Source organism: Lepisma saccharinum, chromosome 22, assembly GCF_977018435.1.
Source record: "Lepisma saccharinum chromosome 22, izLepSacc3.1, whole genome shotgun sequence".
NCBI classification, from domain to species: domain Eukaryota; kingdom Metazoa; phylum Arthropoda; class Insecta; order Zygentoma; family Lepismatidae; genus Lepisma; species Lepisma saccharinum.
This window is the reverse complement of record NC_139250.1, coordinates 16,770,860-16,783,550: the sequence shown is the minus strand read 5'-3', so window position 1 is coordinate 16,783,550 and position 12,691 is coordinate 16,770,860.

The following is a 12,691-nucleotide window of genomic DNA, read 5'->3' as shown; positions in this document are numbered from 1 at the left end:
ATGTCACTTCTCGTCAACTGGATCTAACATCTTTTTTTTGATATTCAATAAATATTCAATTCTTTATCTAGATTTGACATTAATTTCCTTGCCAGGGCAGTTCTTTTTTAACAAACTTTGCCGATCGTAGCTATAGGCTACGTAATCTAGATAATGAGTACGTGCTTTTATATTATTATTATTATTATTATTATTATTATACCGTCTTGTTACCTATTTATGAAATAAATAATTGATTTCAATAGTTTAATTAATACCATTTTAATTAATTTAATATAATAATGTATTATTATTATTATTATACACTTGGGTTGGACCCCCGAAATGTACAGTAAAACCTCGTTAATCCGAACCCCGATAAGCCGGACTTCACTTAATCCGGACAGGCAACAGGCAAAAAAGCAAAGGCGGAATGCAAGGTTTTAAATGTGGCTAGAAGTCAACAAGAGAACTTCCCAAGGAAAAGGCAGTCAACCACTGATGAAATTCTGTTTCCCGCAGACTTTGTACTGTGCTGTATAGTGTATTGAGGCCTATGTCCTTTAAATATACATAATAAACATGTTTTGTTGCTATAAACTGAGTTTTAATGCACTTTCTACTGTTCTTTAATGTTATTTCAGTTAATCCGGACTTTCGTTAAACCGGTCAACTTATCCACCTCCCATTAGTCCGGATTAACGAGGTTTTACTGTATTTCTAGATACATGCCTGCCTCCTGTTAGAGTAGATGCGACAGAGCTTCTTGCGACTACGCTCTGGCCGCCATTTTGAACAACTACTGTGACGTTTTCGTCGCAGAGTGCTACTATACACAGTAGAAATGTCCATCTTAAATCTAGATGTCTTATTCCACTGACATAAGCATCCCCAACTAGTTTTGCCTTATAACTTTCTAATGGCGCGTTTTCGGACAGTGCTTCCTTATCTCATGCTGGTACTTGGTTCAGTCTCCATCCATCCTGCATATGTTTCAGAAACATGTCACTCTTGCCCAAAAAAATAAATGCAAGGCCATGAGAATCGCAACGTTATGAGTAGGGAGCGGAAGTTGATGAAATGTCATCTTTTTTCTAACATCTCGATCACGATGCCCATTATATATGCCACGTCCCTCGCGTAAACACCTACCAGCTTAGCACAGGGGAGAGACAATGAGATACCTCTGGGCACAGATCAGGGTTACTAACGTTACAAATATATGGAAAGAAACAACAGATTTAACCCACTACTGAGGGTACAATTCGTACTATATTCTTGATTAATTATGTACAAATATTAATTAACTTTTGAAGTCTTTTCATACAGTAATTTTCTTCTATTTTTATTTTTTATTAATTATAACCAATCTTCTTCGGGCTTCTTCTTTTTATAATCAATATGGCATCTTCTTCTTATGACTTCTTCTTCTTATAATCAATATGGCATCTTCTTCTTATGACTTCTTCTTCTTATAATCAATATGGCATCTTCTTCTTATGACTTCTTCTTCTTATAATCAATATGGCATCTTCTTCTCATGGCCTTCTCTTCTTATAATCAGTATGGCATCTTCTTCTTAATATGGCGTCTTCTTCTTATAGCCTCTTCTTCTTATAATCAATATGGCATCTTCTTCTTATAATTAATATGGCATCTTCTTCTTATAATTAATATGGCATCTTCTTCTTATGATTAATGAAGCTTCTTCTCCTTGTATTTAATAATTAAATTGCCTTCTTCTTGCAATTAATAAGGCTTCTTCTTCTTATAATCGCTAATATTCCTTCTTCTATATATTTACATCTTTATTCCACATCCTTTCGTTACTCTTTATTTACATCTTTGATTTCGTTCCTTGGTTTTTCTAAGGAACATTTTATATCCTTGCTGTCTGGATTATTCTTTGTCCGTGGATCATTAAATGAGCTTCCCTTTATATCTTTGTATACACTCCCTGGAACGGTATATATATCTATGTGCTGCAACTTATATCCACGTTCTTGTTTAGAAACGTCGTGCAAAAGGCCCAGTGAATCATAATTGATGATTGGAGGTTGTATTATTTCTCCTCCTTCCCTTACTCGTCTTGCCAGAATATATTCTCTTGTCTTTCTACCTCCTCTCTTTCCTCGTTTCTTTGGCATTCCTTTATACCAATTGACGTAAATATCGATCTTCCAAATAAACAAAGAGAAAGGGGTTAGTTAAAGATCGCCGCCTGGCCGGCGCTAACCTTAACTTGGAGCTACAATGTATGCGCTTCCAAATGTGCTTGGGTGCTGCCGAGAAATGGCGCTACACCTGGGGAAAACAACCCAAAAGCCGCACGAAACTCTCAGTTCGTGGGAACTGTAATAGACACAAAATCGAAATTGCAATTCGACTTCTTTACTTTTGTATATTAATACCTTATGCCATTACTGAATTATCATTCCCCTTTTCTCCTTATTTATATCCTCTTATTATTTCAAACTTATTTATTTATTTCCTTATAATTGGTATTAATATATAAAATCGTTATTTCATCACATCTGCTCTTTCCGTTGTCTCTATTTACAATCGTATAAGTTCTCCTCTTACCCACTTTCCAAACTGATTTATGCAGCATCTCTTATAACCGTTGTTCCTCTTGCATGCTGCCATCTATGGTCCTTTATTTCAAAGAATAGCAACGCAGTTTGTGTACGTGACATATATACACACAATATTACACTTCGTCCAGAACTCAAAAAAGGTCATTTTAAAGTTCACTTGTTTGCATTTTTTGCCAATTTTTAGGTTTTAGGTCATTTTCTACGATTTCCGGCATTTTCCCGTCATTTTTCACAATATTCGGTATATTGTTTCGTCATATTTTGTCACATCTTTCATTTTGGTAATATTCCTGAGTCTTTTCACCAAGGTGAACATAGGCCTATATATATCTCGCAGGATTGCAATTTACGAGCAAAAGAAAACTGAACTGGTGACAGTCTTTGTTGTGTCGAGGGAAACCACCAGGTGCCCGTCTGGGGCAAACTCAGTTTTAAGATCAGATAACCTCCTGGGGACACTAGCGCCAACATTGTTTCCACTTCGAAACTTTGCCAGGTCTCAAGACACAAACCGCTCAATGTAGGAAGCTCAAATTTTGCTAGTAGACTTGCAACAAGATGCACATTGTCTGTTCCAAAATTCGTCCACGACAGGGTATACTTTAGCTTGTTATTAACATATTAAATGTGTTTATCCACCATATTGCTTTACGGCGATTTATTGTATTATAGTTCCCTGGACAGAACCTGTTTCCATTGGAAATCGTCGTTGCATATTTTAATTGAATGTGCATGTGGTATCATTTGGTGCGTCTTTCTTTTAAAAGCACGATTGCATTTTGTTTAATTTTCTTTACATTTCAATTTTTAATCTGAAACTAACAAATTTAATGGTCATTTTTTGCATTTTTACGTGAATTTTCCCCATATTTTAGGGCATTATATAGGTCATATTCCTATATTATTTTTTAGGTCATCAACTTCCGCTCCCTAGTGATGAGTATGCAGAAGCATGAACCCCCTCCGTACCTGAGGGTCGAGTTCCAGGTGTTTTCTGGTTTTCCGTTTTCGCGCGCGTGTGCTTTGGAATTACTTGCAGAAACACGTGGCGGCCCCTGCCCCACCCACGCCCAAAGAGGCACCGCCTTTCCTTGGTGCTTTCCTCACCCGTGTTTTACGTATTGCGGGAAAATCTTGCTCGTTCTCTATGGTGAAGGTACCGGAGCAAGAAGCGTCTCAAAACGTTGCCCCAGGCGTTTTTATGATGCTAAACAGTGAAACGGGAAGAATATTTCAATTCTCCATCCACTGTAAGACCATAGTGACTTCTGAAAAGGAGCTCATTTCCTGTGTGTTAGTTTCGGTGTTCACTTATCCGTAAATACAGGGTGTCCGAAAAAGAACAGGGTTTTGATCAGGGTTGTTAAAGGTCCAGGAACATATTTTTTCAGGTACAATTTAAATTCGGTCCAAGTTGCTTATTGTTTCATTGATAAAAGGTTCCTGGACCGAATTTAAATTCATCCGGAAAATGGTTCCTGGACCGAATTGAAATGATTTAAATATGAAAAGGTTATACACTGTCTAGAACTCATTTACGTTTGCTGATTTTCTCTCCCAGTCCGGGATTGAATTTATTTACAATTATAGACTAGGCTTGACCGATTAAAAGTTGCCTTCAAAATATGTCCGCGAGTACGTTTTACATTGGAATGTCACACTGCGGTTGTAGAAAACGTAGCGCAGGAAATTAATCAAAACGCTGTTGTTCTCTCGTGGGCCAGATTCAAAAACTCCCTTGTCGAAGAGTTACTGTACATAACGCAATGGACTATTTGGCGTCACATTGAGTTCAAACAAACCCGTCACGTGTTGCTCCGGCATCCGATCCAGGAAGCGCAGCCAATAGGAGCCGTCGATGAGGTAACGTGAGGATGTTGTGTTCCCAGCAGATATTGCAACAGGGACGGGCAGCGCTGCTACATCCAAGTGAAGGGACGCGCGCGAGAGAATGGGGCTACATGGAAAGGGGGTAACGTGACTGCAGCGTTTGCATTTCGTCCATTTCTACCTTGTGGCTTGTACCTTAGATTCTCAAGACAGCCAGCACCTGGATTAGTCTTTCATGCTCACAAGTGGATAATTGTTTATCGTCAGGTCCGTATTCGATCCAAGTTGCGTATTGTTTCACTTCAATACGGAACTTGGACCGTGTTTAAACTGATTCGGTATAAAAAGTTCCTGGACCGAATTTAATTTTATCGGGAAAAAAGTTCCTGGACCGAATTGAAATACTTTAGAGATAAAAAGGTTCTTTACGGTCCAGAACCCATTTACGCTTGCTGATTTTCTCTCTTGGACCGGAATTGAATTTATTTAAAATTCCTGGACCTTTAACAACCCTGGTTTTGATTTCAAGTAATTTTATTACATTCTGAATCATACATGTGTGTCATGGGCGTCGCCGGAATTTTTTTAGGGGGATCAGGCCATTGATATAACATGAAGAGTAGAATAATGAGGAATTATTATTTTTTATCATGCTTATGACTATTTTTAAACAATAAGTATTATAAAGTAGTGAAAAGAAACTAATTTATTATTGCTTATTATTATTATTAGAGAACGAATTTTCCAAAAATATAGCTTTTTCACACCGATCGTTTGAGATATGTATTTTAGGACATTAAATCAAGTCAAATGAACACATTTTGTTGCAACTTATCGTGAGATTAACATATTTATCCCATTTTTAGCCTGTCTTTGATGCTTCAGCACCATTTTCCTTCCTTTTCTTTCATGTTTTGTTAAAGAAATTGAGCAGCTACATAAAATCCTATAGTAGCATTTTGTAGAGGAGAACGAGAGCTATAAAATGTTATAATATAATCATTGCAGCCCCAATAGTTCCCAAGATAATGTAGCAAAACCCGCGAGAGAAAACACAAACTTCAACAAAACCTATTCGGCAGAACCACAGTTCTCTCTGCGGTCCGCGCGAATTATATTCCTATTCGGCAGAACGACAGTTCTCTCTGCGGTCCGCGCGCGTTATATACAGAAGGCGCAGAAAAAGAGAGCATTGAATAAATGCATTTTATCAGCACATTTTTTTTTGCACCTTCTTGAAAACATTTTCCTTTTCCCGAACATAATTATGCACCTTAAAATCCATTTCTAATTGTTACACCACCCTGCATTAAAAGGAAAAAATAAAACGGGTGATTTGAAATCAAGAGGTGATTCTGGAAGTATTTTGAATGCTGATCACGGAAATAACAACCATTTTGCCTCATCACGTCAGGAGTTTTCACAATTTCACAATCAAAATTATCATATTTGCAATTCCATTACACCTATTACAGAACGCCATAAAATGAATTTAACCAAAGGAAATTCCGGTTGTTTACAAACCAATAGGTGATTCTGGAAGTATTTAATGTGACGTCGGATGAGACATAAATTTCTTCCCATCACGTCAGGATTTTCCCCTAGAACAGGATTTTTCTCCACGTCAAGTTCAATCAACCCACTGCATTATAACATTGAGTTTTGGAAACTTTTATGAGGGATTTCGAAAATGGAATTTACGTAATCAAAGTTTACAATTTTTATGTCAGTGTGTGTTGTGAAGATAGAGTAGCAAGCATTTAATCCACTTTCTGTGTGCATTTATAGTTCAAAACTGGAGGATTTGTATTCTAGAAAACCAATATTTTATCATCATCTAAACAGAGCCATCTATTGAGGAAATCATGGAATTACACATTTTATTGTGAAATAAAGGCACTTAACATATTGATATTTTCTGGAAAAAACTACGTGTGATGGGTGAAAAAGGATTTCATTTTTGGAATCTGCATACTGAAATTATTCAGGGATGAAATTATCTGTGAGTCTTCCAAACCCATGCAGGCCTGTGTTGTTATTATTATATCCTTGGGGAGACTTCTAACCGCTCCTCCAAATGAGTGAATATCTAACACAACTGTTTTCTTTATTTTTTTTAATATTCATACAGTTAGAGTACTATGCATAGTTATTCAGTTTTTACTGTTAACTTTCACACTCCTTGTTCAAGAAAATAGCTTTAAAAGTTAGAAGGAAATTTAATTTAAGCAATGCTGCTTATGTTGTGTGACCTCTTTTGTTAAACTCTAATTTTTGGAATTCTGAAAGCTGTGAAACCATTTATTCTATGATTTACATAGTAGAATATGAAAACAAACTGGTTCTTGTATTTCGCACTAAATATTTTCGAATTTTTTATTTTGTTATTCTGTTCGAATAATATCTACTTGAACTTTATTTCCGTTATTGACTATAAAATTAATTAGCTCATCCTCACCTTCGCGATTTACCAAAAGTGGCAGAAAAGTGAAGAAAAATATGCCCAGGACCTCTTAATTCGAGAATATTAATAAAGCTGTGTGTCGAGCGCTGTATTTAATCTTACTGTGTATTCCGCAAGTTAAAAGATATGTATTTTATTATTATTGAGTCATTGGCAACTTAGACCAATTTTGACGTCCAGTGTACAACTGTTTTTCTTCATATATTTTCCGCTATACTCGCGGTCAGGAGAAAAATTGCTATTTGGAGGGACCGAAAAGGAGGGGCAAGTGCCCCACCCACCTCTCTTTCCTGAGCCAAGTAATTAATCAGCTCATCTCGGCAGGCATAATGAACGGAGCTTCGGCCACGCAAAACGCCCATCCCGAGCGGAACAACTGAGCATCAGCGATGCGATGCGGTTTAGGAAAAGAGCTAAGAAAGTATGTGGAGTTAGCTCCACTTGACCAGAAAATTAACCAAAGTTTGCCCATTGTTAAGGGTAGGTTAGTGCTGGTTTCTGTCGTATGCATATTGGTTAGTGCTGCTGTACTTGCTTGCAGAAGAAACTCCCGAGTAGTAATTTCGCGAAGTAACCAAATTAGTACCGAAGTAAAGTAGAGGTAGATACTTGTCGAAGTAACTTATAATATAGGGTGTTACTTGTCGAAGTAAATTCAGAGGGGTGTTTCGTGCCAAAGTCATTGAGAGGGTGTTACTTGTCGAAGTAACTATAAGAGAGGGTGTTACTTGTCGAAGTAACCAAGAGAGGGTGTTACTTGTCGAAGTAACCAAGAGAGGGTGTTACTTGTCGAAGTAACCAAGAGAGGGTGTTACTTGTCGAAGTAACCAAGAGAGGGTGTTACTTGTCGAAGTAACCAAGAGAGGGTGCTACTTGTCGAGGTAGCCAAGACAGGGTGCTAGTTGTCGAGGTAGCCAAGACAGGGTGCTACTTGTCGAGGTAGAAAGACAGGGTGCTACTTGTCGAGGTAGCTAAGACAGGGTGCTACTTGTCGAGGGAGCCAAGACAGGGTGCTACTTGTCGAGGTAGCCAAGACAGGGTGTTACTTGTCGTGGTAACCAAGAGAGGGTGTTACTTGTCGTGGTAACCAAGACAGGGTGCTACTTGTCGTGGTAACCAAGAGAGGGTGTTACTTGTCGTGGTAACCAAGAGAGGGTGTTACTTGTCGAAGTAACTAGGGGTTAAGATAAACGAACCTTGCCAAGCCAAGACGAACACAATACAGCTTGGATTGAAACAATCCAACCCAACCCCACAGACTTACCATAATTATCTCCTATTATTAGCCACAGTCACTTCACGCCTTATGTGTACGATAGGTAAACAAACTCTAATTTATCTCACAATTCTCAAAAATTAATTAAAATTCCTTTTCAATTCACCGAAAACTTCTAACTTCACATAGCCAAGCTAATCTAAGCAACCTTACTGTTTGGCACACACGCATATGTATCATCCAAGATATCATAGAAAACTTGCTGCAAGCCTGTGGCAAGTTTGCCATGCCAAGTGATGAAGCTTGCAGCAAACTTGCTGCAAAGTTGCATGCAGCCATCTAGTTACCATATGTCAAAGTTGCAGCAAACTTGCCAAGACAAAGGCTTGTCATAACTAGCTGTAAACGTTCGGCAGTAGCCTTTCTGCAAAGCAAGAGTGCTTGCGAACACTCAGTTGCATCCAGCTTGCCATATCGAACTTACTTTGCAAGCTACAGTAAACTTGCCACAAGCTTGCATGCTATCTGGACGTTACAAATACACGTAACCATAAAGTATCTTCTGCAGTGGCCATCCCCCTGTCTCAGCCGGGGTAGATCCGAAGAGATGCAAAAATTTCACCGGAGAAGAGACTATCTTTCAGCACTCTGTTGCATACGTGACTCTCCATAACATCTAGAAACAAAGAGGTCTTTTCCCCCGGCTTGTTAGTTCAGCTGCCGGGCCGCCTCTGTGGCATAAATGAGGAGCTCTCCAAGAGGCCTTTGTTTTGCAATGAAAATTTTCCGCCCCCGGAATCTGGGGGTGGTAGAATCAAGAATGTTTGAACACGAAATGCAAATTTCACGCATCTACTCTTCGTCTTTCTGCGTGCCTCCTGGAAATATTTATCCTCTCCTCTTACGCTTTTGTTCTTCTTCTGTCTGTTTTTTTGCTTTCTGTGACTGTGGTAACGAGATCGTGAATAAGATCTGTAAGCATCTCGTTCCATACTTCAGTAATAATAATAATAATAATAATAATAATAATAATAATAATAAGTAAGACCCGGAAAGTTGTGCACTTAATTTACCTAAAATGTGTACTAAAAAGCTGGAAAATGTTCACATAAATTTTCAATTTATAAAAGCACATTCCTTTTTTTAAAATGTTTTGCAGTTACCGCAAAACCTGCATGTAAACAGATATACTTGTATCTAGGGATGTGCCGAAGCCGATTACAGATGTATGAAAATCGTCAGAAATTGACATATCGGCATCGGCAAAAATCCGATATTTAAACCGATACAGATGAATACTAGCGTTTTACCTTCTACTAAGTTCTATATTCTAGTTTTGTAAGATTTATTGACAATTAGGTTATGATTCATCATTATTGTAGAGTTTTTGTAATAAAATTATTGCAAACTCTCATTCAGAGGATCAACCTAACTATAAATCTGAAATAAAACAGTGCATTGCTGAACCAGGATCTGCTGTTGTATTGGAAATTCAAAAATGAGTATTCAAACCTGAAGCAAGTGCTGAGAAAATACTTGAGCATACCTGCTGCATCAGTATTCAGTGATTGAGTGTTTAGTGTTGCTGAACAGATTTGCTATAAGAGAAGAAGTAGGGAAAATGCTTCCAAAACTCGTGTGAAGTTGAATCTGGCAGAAGTAAATTGCCAACATTAAGAACAGGAATTCATTTTGCATTTCAAAGAACTGCTTGTGTACTAATGTTAAATTTCTTGAGAATCCATGTTCTTAAAGGTTCACATAACCACCATTTCTAGATGCAAATGTACATTCGCATCTCTTGAGAATATATATGTATATACATATGATATGCAATAGAAATGTACATAAAAAAAATATTTTTGTCATGCTGAAAATAAAATCCCATTTCTCACTAATAATCTTATGTATCGGAATCGGTTAAATATCGGAATCGGTTCCAAAAATTATCGGTGAGTACATCGGCATCGGTACATTTTCAGCTTCGTCACATCCCTACAGTTGTATCGTAATATACCCTTCGGTATGTGGGATGGAACTAGGTTGATGTAGCTCATTCATCCCTATTCTACGGAGCAACTCGCTATTCATGGTAGGCTGGATGGTATGGTGGGAGAGGTAACAACTATATACAGGGTTATTCAAAATGATGGATACACTTTCATTCATGTATATTTCCTTGAATATACATTGAATATGAATAATATACATACAAGAGAGAGGAAAACGTCTAAAGTTTCTAATACTACCGCTAGAGCGCAGTTGCGTAACCAACCACTCGAGTGCGCATGCACGTGCCACCAAGGACGACCCTTCAATTCAGTTCCGAGTAAGATGGCCACCGTGCAGCACAAGGTTTTCTGCGTTCTTGAGTTCGGCAAAACTAAATCGGCAACAGCAGTGCAGCGAGCATTCCTTCTTCGATTCGGCATAGAACCACCAATTAGGAGGAGCATATACCGTTGGTTTAACCAATTTCAGGAAACTGGATGCCTCTGCAAAGGAAAAAGCACGGGCCAACCGAGAGTGTCAGAGGAGGATGTGAGACGAATTGAAGGCAGTCCTAGAAAGTCAACTAATGCAGCTAGCAGAGAACTTTGAATACCTCAAGAAACTGTATGGCGAGTTTTGAGACGCCGTTTCTCAATGAAGCCCTTCCTCACCGATGGATAGGTCGCATAGGAAATGAAGACCTGGCTCTTCTCTCGTGGCCCCCGAGATCTCCTGATCTAACACCATGTGCCTTTTTCCTGTGGGGGTACGTCAAACAAGCCCGTGTACGTACCACTTCTACCACAAACTCTGTGCAACCTGCAGAACCGTATAACAGCTGCAGTGAAATCAGTCACACAAGAGATGCTTCTTCGTGTGTGGAATGAGTTCGGCTACCGCTTAAATGTTTGTCGAGCAGCAGGCGGCTGCCATATTGAACATCTGTAACCTCTATTGTAAGATTGTAAACTTTAGACTTTCCTCTCTCTCTTGTATGTATATTGTTAATATGTAATGCATATTCAAGGAAATATACATGAATGAAAGTGTATCAATCATTTTGAATAACCCTTAGTTGATGGCAAAACATAACACTTGAGTTTGAACCCCTACAGACTGGATCAGCATGGTGATTGGAAACACCTCTCTCTCACTGTGGAAGTGCTCCCTCGAGTGTTGAAGCACGGACCGCTTGATTGAACGAGGTGTCCGTTCGTCGTGCGAGCCTGAATGCCCAGATTCCTCTCTTCTTCTCTAACTGATATTTTAGAACTGACCACTGACCTCTCTCTCCCCAGATATTTATTCAGATTGATTTTACTAAACAAATTCAGAGTCTGACTTGTAGTCTCTTCCTTGATTGCCCGTGTTTACGTCTGTTTTTCAACGATGGCGATCAAGGAAGCTCGGCAATGTCTGACAGGGCATTCCTTAAATGGTTCTAGCAATTTCCTGTTTGGAGAGGTGATGGCTAAACGTCTGGGATTTTGGAGTTGGTTGTACGTTACATTCCGAAGATTCTACGGATTGTTACGGTACTTTTTCAGCTCATGCGATTTAACATAAGTTGCAGTTCTGAATTTTTCCACACACACTTGTTTAATTTACAATGATGATTGCACTTGATTACAACATGACAGTTTCAATCTTGAAACTCTTCTTTTCAGCAAGAATATTTTCATACTAAGAAAACAACTCACTCTACGTTACAAGATACATTGGACAATATTTTAAGGAATCATCTAGCCCGTCTATTGCATTGTTGTCCTTTCTCTCTATCTAAAATAAAAACAAAGCGATTAGACAAAGCGACGATAAATAACAAAGATCAAAACTGAAAATCCGAAATTACAGGCTTGCAAAATGTGCGATTTCGACCAATTTTTTTCCCATTTTCTTAATGTTAAATTGCATTACTTCGGCAATCAAGCCATCTATAGAGGTGATTCAGTGGTGTAATCATAATTTCAGTGGCCATTTTTTAAAAAAATGATATTTTTAGTTTCTTCCAAAAACTGCACAAAATTTTAAAATGGGGTGCCAATTGAATCCGGACTCAAATTGCATAAAATTAAGGTTGATGTATGTTTACTGCATATCACAGAACAGCAGCTGATACCAGTATCCTTTTTTATGCATTTTGTGTGTATTTAATGAACCAAAAACCGCATAATTAGCAGTGTATGCACATCAGTGTAATACCGGAGTCAACTTACTTGGCTAAATTAAAACCTTTTGGGTTCTGTGTGTAAAAACACATTTCTTTTGAAAACCAACACCTCTTCTTGCCACAGCTATCGTTTCACAAGAGCCGAAGGTTTCGTGGATACGCACTTGATAAGAATCCCAAAGCATACTTGTCAGTTTCAAATTACAACCGCCATGACAGAGCATTCGTCAACATCTCATTTAAATATACACGCATCCTCGTGACAGATGAGCATCGTAGGACGTAACCCGAGGGGAAGCGTAGAACTAGAGGCCAGCGAGGAATGTGTGTAATGTGAAACCATCCCGAGATGCCCCGTATCTGCTTGCGATGTGAGCTTGTTTCGCCAGAAGGTCCATGCCCAAATACTGTTAACGGTGTATAGATATACGAATCCCCTGGTT